Below are 9,536 nucleotides of genomic sequence, written 5' to 3'. Positions count from 1 at the left end.
CATCAATGTGTTCCAGATGTGTCTCCTGCTGGTCTATGCAGCTGATTGATAGGCAGTCATTTCCCCAGGCAGCAGGGCTCATACAGCTCCTCTAGACCCCCATGCTGGCAGAGAATTGACTTCTATACTGTTGAGCTTCGTGCATGGAAGCTCATTACATTAGAAGATCAAAAACGGTAGAAGAAATGCAACACTTGCAGAAAAGTCTTGGATTAAACTTGGTGTGTTATGGTATGATTGATCTGTATCCAACACCATATTTCAGAAAAACAGAACATTACAGTCGGGATTAAATAATGGTTGTTTGAATAGGAAGTGAACATGTGGAATGTTGAGAGCGGGTGAGTTGCAGAGTAGCATAATCAGTTCTGGTTCAGAAGTGATCCTTATGAGACGGCCCTGCTGGTGCTTCCCCTAACTGAGTCCAGGATGGTATTCATTAGGGCACACTATAGCAAAAAGTTTTGCAACGGGACACAAAAAAAGTATTTCTTATTTGACCCGTGCCGTGGCCCTTACTAACCAACCACATAGTCCACGATGATCTTCCCACTCACAGAGTATGCGCCCTGCGCTTTCATTCTATTCATACAGTACATCTCTACACTCATAGTTATAATGTAGCTTATAGTGTTTATAGTGTAGTCTGTAGTTTTTAGCTTTAGTGTTTATTGTGCACATTGTATGTGGACTGTGTCAATTCTGTGCCAATATATTTTGTCCGTATATTCTGTTTATTATCTGTCTGTATATTATTTTTATTGCAGCAGCAACATTTCACAGAGTCAAATTCCTGTACATGCAAATGTATTTGGCGAATAAAGGTGATTTTGATTAAAACCTCTTGAATCTAGGGGGCACTATTTTCATTTTTGGAAAAATAACGTTCCCAAAGTAAACGGCTATTTTGTCAGGACAAGATGCTAGAATATGCATATAATTGACAGCTTAGGATAGGAAACACTCTAAAGTTTCCAAAACTGTACAAATATTTTTTGTGAGTATAACAGAACTGATATTGCAGGCGAAAGCCTGAAAAAATCCAATCAGGAAGGGACTCTTATTTAGAAAGCTCTGTCCCTATTGTGTCCCTATTGAGCAGTGAATGAGATATCAACCAGATTCCTTTTTCTATGGCTTCGCTAATGTGTCTAGTGTCACAATACATAGTTTCAGGCTCTTATTTTGAAAAATGAGCCTGAACGTCAACATTGCGTCAGTGATCAACTGAAGTCTCTCAGAGTGTTTTGTGCATAAAGGACAAATGCGGCCATTGTTTCTCTCTATCCTACTATGAAGCCACCAATCCCGGTTGATATATTATCGAATAGATATTTGAAAAACACCTTGAGGATTGATTATAAACAACGTTTGCCTTGTTTCTGTCGATATTATGGAGGTAATTTGGAATATTTTTCGGAGTTGTAGTGATCGCAATTTCCAGTCGATTTCTCAGCCAAACGTGAAGAACAAACGGAGCTATTTCACTTGTGATTTCATGAATAGGAATATTTTCTAGTAATATTTATGTCTGTTGCGTTATGCTAATTAGTGTCAGTTGATGATTACGCTCCCGGACCCAGGATGGGTAGTATCAAGACGTGTTAAAGGAGGTCCCTCCCAGTTTCAGTCTGTTTTCTTCCATTTGGTGCTTAATGAATATGACCCAGCAGTCAGCCAGGGAGTGTGACTCACCCGGACAGGGATATCCAGACAGGGATATCCCCATGGGGACTTGGAGGACCTGGAAGTCCATGGACTTCAGAAAGTATTCAAACCCCTTGACTTTTTCCACATTTTGTTACATTACAAAACGTAACAAAATGTACCGCTTTGGATACTTTTCGAAGGCGTGTACCCCTCTGGACACTTTTCGAAGGCGTGTACCCCTCTGGACACTTTTCGAAGCCGTGTACCCCTCTGGACACTTTTCGAAGGCGTGTACCCCTCTGGATACTTTTCGAAGGCGTATATCCCTCTGGATACTTTTCGAAGGCGTGTACCCCTCTGGACACTTTTCGAAGGCGTGTACCCCTCCGGACACTTTTCGAAGGCGTGTACCCCTCTGGATACTTTTCGAAGGCGTGTACCCCTCTGGATACTTTTCGAAGGCGTGTACTCCTCTGGATACTTTTTGAAGGCGTGTACCACACTGGATACTTTTCGAAGGCGTGTACCACACTGGATACTTTTCGAAGGCGTGTACCGCTCTGGGTACTTTTCGAAGGCGTGTACCCCTCTGGGTGATGTTATGGTTGAATAGTTTAGTCACTTCTCTTTAATCCCTAAAAGTCTAAGCCCAATTTAGCATTCGATTTTGAAATTTAGGACCCCGTAGGTATAAAAAATATATCATAAAATGATTTGATAAAATATTGAATTTGGCCTTTACTACTATAGCCCATAGAAACGCATTCAATATCACATTCATAAATGTGACAGACAGTCAAAAAATAAATAATAATCATAAGGTTTGAAGTGTCTGTCCTACATGGACTCCCGAGTGGTGCAGTGGTCTAAGGAACTGCAATTCAGTGCAAGAGGCATCACTATAGTACCTGGTTCGAATCCAGGCTGTATAATATCCAGCCGTGAATGGGAGTCCCATAGGACGGTGCACAATAAGCCCAGTGTCGTTGGAGTTAGGCCAGAGAAATATATAGAAGATATAAGAAAGCTCAAGAAATAAACATTGGGTATACAAAACATTATCTTTCCATTACATATCTTTCACCTGGATTCACCTGGTCAGTCTACGATCCCTTATTGATGTCACAAGTTAAATCCACTTCAATCAGTGGGTTAAATAAGGATTTTTAAGAGACAATTGAGTATGTACCATTCAGAGGGTGAAAGTGGAAGAAAAAATATTTAAGTGCCTTTGAACGAGGTATGGTAGTAGATGCAAGGTGCACCGGTTTGTGTCAAGAACTGCAGCACTGCTGGGTTTTTCACACTCAACAGTTTCCTCTGTGTATCAAGAATGGTCCACCATCCAAAGGAAATCCAGACAACTTGACAAAACTGTGGGAATCATTGGAGTCATTTCCTAATAATTGCTCCCACCAAGCTGCTTACCTATTGCTTACCTATTGCAGATTCAGTCTTCCTAGCCTGGTGCAGGTCTACAATTTTGTTTCTGGTGTCCTTTGACAGCTCTTTGGTCTTGGCCATATTGGAGTTTGGAGTGTGACTGTTTGAGGTTGTGGACAGGTGTCTTTTATACTGATAACAAGTTCAAACAGGAGCATCTTAAAGAAGAAGTTACAGGTCTGTGAGAGCCAGAAATGTTGCTTGTTTGTAGGTGACCAAATGCTTATTTTCCACCATAATTTGCAAATAAATTAATTTAAAAAATCCTTCAATGTGATTTTCTGGCTTTTTTTTCTCATTTTGTCTGTCATAGTTGAAGTGTACCTATGATGAAAACTACAGGCCTCTCTCATAATTTTAAGTGGGAGAACTTGCACAATTGGTGGCTGACTAAATACTTTTTTGCCCCACTGTACATTAAGTTGAATGTGCCTTTAAACAGCTTGGAACATTCCAGAAAATTATGTCATGGCTTTAGAAGCTTCCGATAGGCTAATTGACATCATTTGAGTCCATTGGAGACCTATGGATGTATTTCAAGGCCTACCTTCAAACTCAGTGCCTTTTTGCTTGAGATCATGGGAAAATCAAAAGAAATCAGCCAAGACCTCAGAAAAAAATTGTTGACCTCCACAAGTCTGATTCATCCTTGGGAGCAATTTCCAAACGCCTGAAGGTACCAGGTTCATCTGTACAAACAAAAGTATGCAAGGTATAAACACCATGGGACCATGCAGCCGTCATAACACTCAGGAAGGAGAGATGAACTTTGGTACTTTGGTGCGAAAGGTGTAAATCAATCCCAGAACAAAGGACCTTGTGAAGATGCTGGAGAAACAGGTACAAAAGTATCTATATTCAAAGTAAAAAAAGTCCTATATCGACATAACCTCAATGGCCGCTCAGCAAGGAAGAAGCCACTGCTCAAAAACCACCATAAACAAAGCTAGACTACGGTTTGCAACTGCACATGGGTACAAAGATCGTACTTTTTGGAGAAATATCCTGTTTTGCCATAAGGAGAAATATAACTGTTTTGCCATAAGGAGAAATATAACTGTTTTGCCATAATGACCATCGTTATGTTTGGAGGAAAAAGGGGGATGCTTGCAAGCCGAAGAATCAAATCAAATCAAATTTATTTATATAGCCCTTCGTACATCAGCTGATATCTCAAAGTGCTGTACAGAAACCCAGCCTAAAACCCCAAACAGCAAGCAATGCAGGTGTAGAAGCACGGGGGTGGCAGCATCATGTTGTGGGGTTGCTTTGCTGCAGGAGGGACTGGTGCACTTCACAAAATAAATGGCATCATGAGGCAGGAGAATTATGTGGATATATTGAAGTAACATCTCAAGACATCAGTCAGGAAGATAAAGCTTGGTCACAAATGGGTCTTCCAAATGGACAATGACCCCAAGCATACTACCAAAGTTGTGGCAAAATGGCTTAAGGACAACAAAGTCAAGGTATTGGAGTGGCCATCACAAAGCCCTGACCTCAATCCCATAGAAAATTTACGAGCAAGGAGGCCTACAAACCTGACTCAGTTACACCAGCTCAGGAGGTATGGGCCAAAATTCACCCAACCTATTGTGGGAAGCTTGTGGAAGGCTACCTGAAATGTTTGACCCAAGTTAAACAATTTAAAGTCAATGCTACCAAATACGAATTGAGTGTATGTAAACTTCTGACCCATTGGGAATGTGATGAAAGACATAAAAGCTGAAATAAATAATTCTCTCTGCTATTATTCTGACATTTCACATTCTTTCAATAAAGTGGTGATCCTAACTGATCTAAGACAGGGCATTTCTACGAGGATTAAATGTCAGGAATTGTGAAAAACTGAGTTTAAATGTAGTTGGCTAAGGTGTATGTAAACTTCCGACTTCAACTATATATTTTTTAGTGTGTCAGATAAACACTCCAAACAGCCTACCTGACCTCTCGTGGGCATCTGCATGGTCCTAAAGCACACCGTTGCCTCGTTTTGTATCACATTCCAATGAAAAAACTGTGGGGGACAAAAATGCAGTTGCAGAATGTGAAAGTGAAAGTTGCGCCCCTGATTATGATGTAGTTTATAGTGGTTCTCTCTCTTTCTATCTCAATTGGCATGGGAAATGCATGTTTACATTGCCAAAGCAAGTGAAATACATTAAACAGAAGTGAAATAAACTAATCAATAAACTAATAAACTAATAATCTATATTATGGCTATGTACAGTGTTGTAACAATGTACAAATAGCTGAAGTACAAAAATGGAAAATAAATTGATATGGGTTGTATTTAAATTGGTGTTTGTTCTTCACTGGTTGCCCTTTTCTTGTGGCAACAGGTTACAAATCTTGCTGCTCTGATAGCAGTTATGGGAGTTTATAAAAATTGAATTTGCATGTACAGTGCCTTGCGAAAGTATTCGGCCCCCTTGAACTTTGCGACCTTTTGCCACATTTCAGGCTTCAAACATAAAGATATAAAACTGTATTTTTTTGTGAAGAATCAACAACAAGTGGGACACAATCATGAAGTGGAACGACATTTATTGGATATTTCAAACTTTTTTAACAAATCAAAAACTGAAAAATTGGACGTGCAAAATTATTCAGCCCCCTTAAGTTAATACTTTGTAGCGCCACCTTTTGCTGCGATTACAGCTGTAAGTCGCTTGGGGTATGTCTATCAGTTTTGCACATCGAGAGACTGACATTTTTTCCCATTCCTCCTTGCAAAACAGCTCGAGCTCAGTGAGGTTGGATGGAGAGCATTTGTGAACAGCAGTTTTCAGTTCTTTCCACAGATTCTAGATTGGATTCAGGTCTGGACTTTGACTTGGCCATTCTAACACCTGGATATGTTTATTTTTGAACCATTCCATTGTAGATTTTGCTTTATGTTTTGGATCATTGTCTTGTTGGAAGACAAATCTCCGTCCCAGTCTCAGGTCTTTTGCAGACTCCATCAGGTTTTCTTCCAGAATGGTCCTGTATTTGGCTCCATCCATCTTTTAACCATCTTCCCTGTCCCTGCTGAAGAAAAGCAGGCCCAAACCATGATGCTGCCACCACCATGTTTGACAGTGGGGATGGTGTGTTCAGCTGTGTTGCTTTTACGCCAAACATAACGTTTTGCATTGTTGCCAAAAAGTTCAATTTTGGTTTCATCTGACCAGAGCACCTTCTTCCACATGTTTGGTGTGTCTCCCAGGTGGCTTGTGGCAAACTTTAAACGACACTTTTTATGGATATCTTTAAGAAATGGCTTTCTTCTTGCCACTCTTCCATAAAGGCCAGATTTGTGCAATATACGACTGATTGTTGTCCTATGGACAGAGTCTCCCACCTCAGCTGTAGATCTCTGCAGTTCATCCAGAGTGATCATGGGCCTCTTGGCTGCATCTCTGATCAGTCTTCTCCTTGTATGAGCTGAAAGTTTAGAGGGACGGCCAGGTCTTGGTAGATTTGCAGCGGTCTGATACTCCTTCCATTTCAATATTATCGCTTGCACAGTGCTCCTTGGGATGTTTAAAGCTTGGGAAATCTTTTTGTATCCAAATCCGGCTTTAAACTTCTTCACAACAGTATCTCGGACCTGCCTGGTGTGTTCCTTGTTCTTCATGATGCTCTCTGCACTTTTGACGGACCTCTGAGACTATCACAGTGCAGGTGCATTTATACGGAGACTTGATTACACACAGGTGGATTGTATTTATCATAATTAGTCATTTAAGTCAACATTGGATCATTCAGAGATCCTCACTGAACTTCTGGAGAGAGTTTGCTGCACTGAAAGTAAAGGGGCTGAATAATTTTGCACGCCCAATTTTTCAGTTTTTGATTTGTTAAAAAAGTTTGAAATATCCAATAAATGTCGTTCCACTACATGATTGTGTCCCACTTGTTGTTGATTCTTCACAAAAAAATACAGTTTTATATCTTTATGTTTGAAGCCTGAAATGTGGCAAAAGGTCGCAAAGTTCAAGGGGGCCGAATACTTTCGCAAGGCACTGTATATCTATGTGTCTTTAATATGGTCAAACATTTGGCAGGAGGTTAGGAAGTGCAGCTCAGTTTTCATTACATTTTGTAGGCAGTGTGCACATATCCAGCCTGTCTTCTCTTGAGAGCCAGGTCTGCCAACGGCGGCCTCTCTGTACATACAGTCTGTACATAATCAATGCTTTCCTTAATTTTGGGTCAGTCACGGTGGTCAGATATTCTGCCACTGTGGACTCTCTGTTAAGGACTCAACAGCATTCCAATTTTTTGGTGAATATTACCTTTTTGTTTTCTCATGATTTGATTGGGTCTAATTGTGTTGCTGTCCTGGGGCTCTGTGGGGTGCGTTTGTGAACAAAGCCCCAGGACCAGCTTGCGGAGGGGACTCTTTTCCAGGTTCATCTCTCTGTAGGCCAGTGTTTCCCAACCCTGGTCCTCCAGGACCCCCAACAGTTCAGTTTCGTGGTAACCCTTGACAAACACACCTCATTCAACTCATTGATGGCTTGATGATTAGTTGACACGTTGAATCAGGTGTGCTTGCCCAGGGTTACAATAAAAATGTGTACTGTTGGGGGTACTCGAGAACCATGGTTGAGAAACACCGCTGTAGGTTATGGCTTTGTTATGGAAGGTTTGGGGATCGCTTCCTTTTAGGTGGTTGTAGAATTGAATGGCTCTTTTCTGGATATTGATCATTAGCGGGTATTTTCCTAATTCTGCTTTGCATGCATTACTTGGTGTTTTACATTGTACAAGGATGTTTTTACAGAATTCTGAATGCGGTCTCAATTCCGTGTTTGTCCCATTTAGTAAATTCTTAGTTGGTGATCGGATCCCAGACCTCACAACTATAAAGAGCAATGGGTTGTATAACTGATTCAAGTATTTTTTGCCAGATCCTAATTGGTATGTCAAATTTTATGTTCCCTTTGATGGAGTAGAAAGCCTTTAGATCGTTCAGAGCTTGGTGGAAGTTACCTGTGGTGGTGAGGTTAAGGCTGAGGTAGGTATAGTTTGTGTGTTCCAGGTCAACAGTGTCTACATGGAATTTGTATTTGTTGTCCCGGCAACTGGACCTTTTTTGGAACACCATTATTTTTGTCTTGCGAAGATTCACTGAGGTCTGTCAGAATCTGTGCAGAAGACCTAAGTGCTGCTGTAGACCCTCCTTGGTTGGGGACAGAAGCACCAGCTCATCAGCAAACAGAAGATATTTGACTTCACAGTTTAGTAGGGAGAGGCCAGGTGCTGAAAACTGTTCCAGTGCCCTCGCCAATTCGTTGATATACTGTATATGTTGAAGAGGGTGGGGCTCAAGCTGCATCCTTGTTTCAACACGCAGCCAGTGGTCAGGGATGAGTTGATGAGAGAAGTGAGGAATGGGAGAAGGTCTCCAGAGATGGTCCGGAGAAGAGAGGAGGGAATGGGTTCGAGCAGACAGGTTGTCGGGCGGCCAGACCTCACTAGTCACAGGATTTCATCTGGAGAGAGGGGAGAAAGAGGTCAAGGCGTAGGGTAGGAGTGTGACCAACAAACTCAATAGGCTGGGTGAATGAGTGGAGGATGTCGTCAACCTTCTTTGCGGACGACTTTGTCAACCACTTTGAAGAGAGGGAGGAGGGAGGAAAGAAGGGGATTATTATTAAAGAGGGAGGAGAAGGTGGAAAATATTTTTTATAGGGTTAGAGGCAGAAGCTCAACATTTTTAGTGATAGAAAGTGATTTAAGCAGTGGATACAGAGTAAGAGGCGGTAGCGAGGAGGGACTGAAAGAATGATAGGTCCTCCTGAAGTTGAGTTTTTCTCAATTTTCACTCAGCTGCCTGTAGCCCTGTTCTGTAAGCTCGCAATGAGTCATTCAGCCATGGAGCAGGAGGGGAGGGTCGAGCCGGCCAGGAGGAAATGGGACAGTGCGAGTCGTGGATGCGGAAAGGGAGGAGAGTAGTGTTGAAGAGGCAGAATCAGGAGACAGGAGGGAGAAGGATTTATCAGACGGGTGATAGGATAGAAGAGGAGAGAGTAGTGGGAGAGAGAGATAAGATTGTGATGGTGCATGACCATCTGTGAACGTGCTGAGAGACTCTGGGTTGAGGTCAGTGATAAAGAAATCTACAGTACTACTGCCAAGGGATGAGCTGTAGGTGTACCTACCATAGGAGTCCCCTCAAAGCCTACCATTGGATATGTATAGAGCCAAGAGTTGTGACCCATTTCTGGTGGTTGTTTTGTCGTAGTTGTGTCTAGGGGGGCATATTGGGGAAGGAATGCTGTCACCTTCAATTAGGTGTTTGTCCCCCCTGTGTGCTGAGAGTGTCAGGTTCGTGTCCAGTCATGGCATTTAGGTCGCCACAGACTAGTACATGTCCCTGAGCCTGGAAGTGGTTGATCTCCCCATCTAGGATGGAGAAACGTTCATCGTTAAAGTATGGGGGGATATAC

The sequence above is a fragment of the Oncorhynchus mykiss genome, chromosome 10 (assembly GCF_057628025.1).
Source record: "Oncorhynchus mykiss isolate SJ-2025 chromosome 10, ASM5762802v1, whole genome shotgun sequence".
In the NCBI taxonomy this organism is placed as follows: Eukaryota; Metazoa; Chordata; class Actinopteri; order Salmoniformes; family Salmonidae; genus Oncorhynchus; species Oncorhynchus mykiss.
This window is presented reverse-complemented; position numbering follows the sequence as displayed.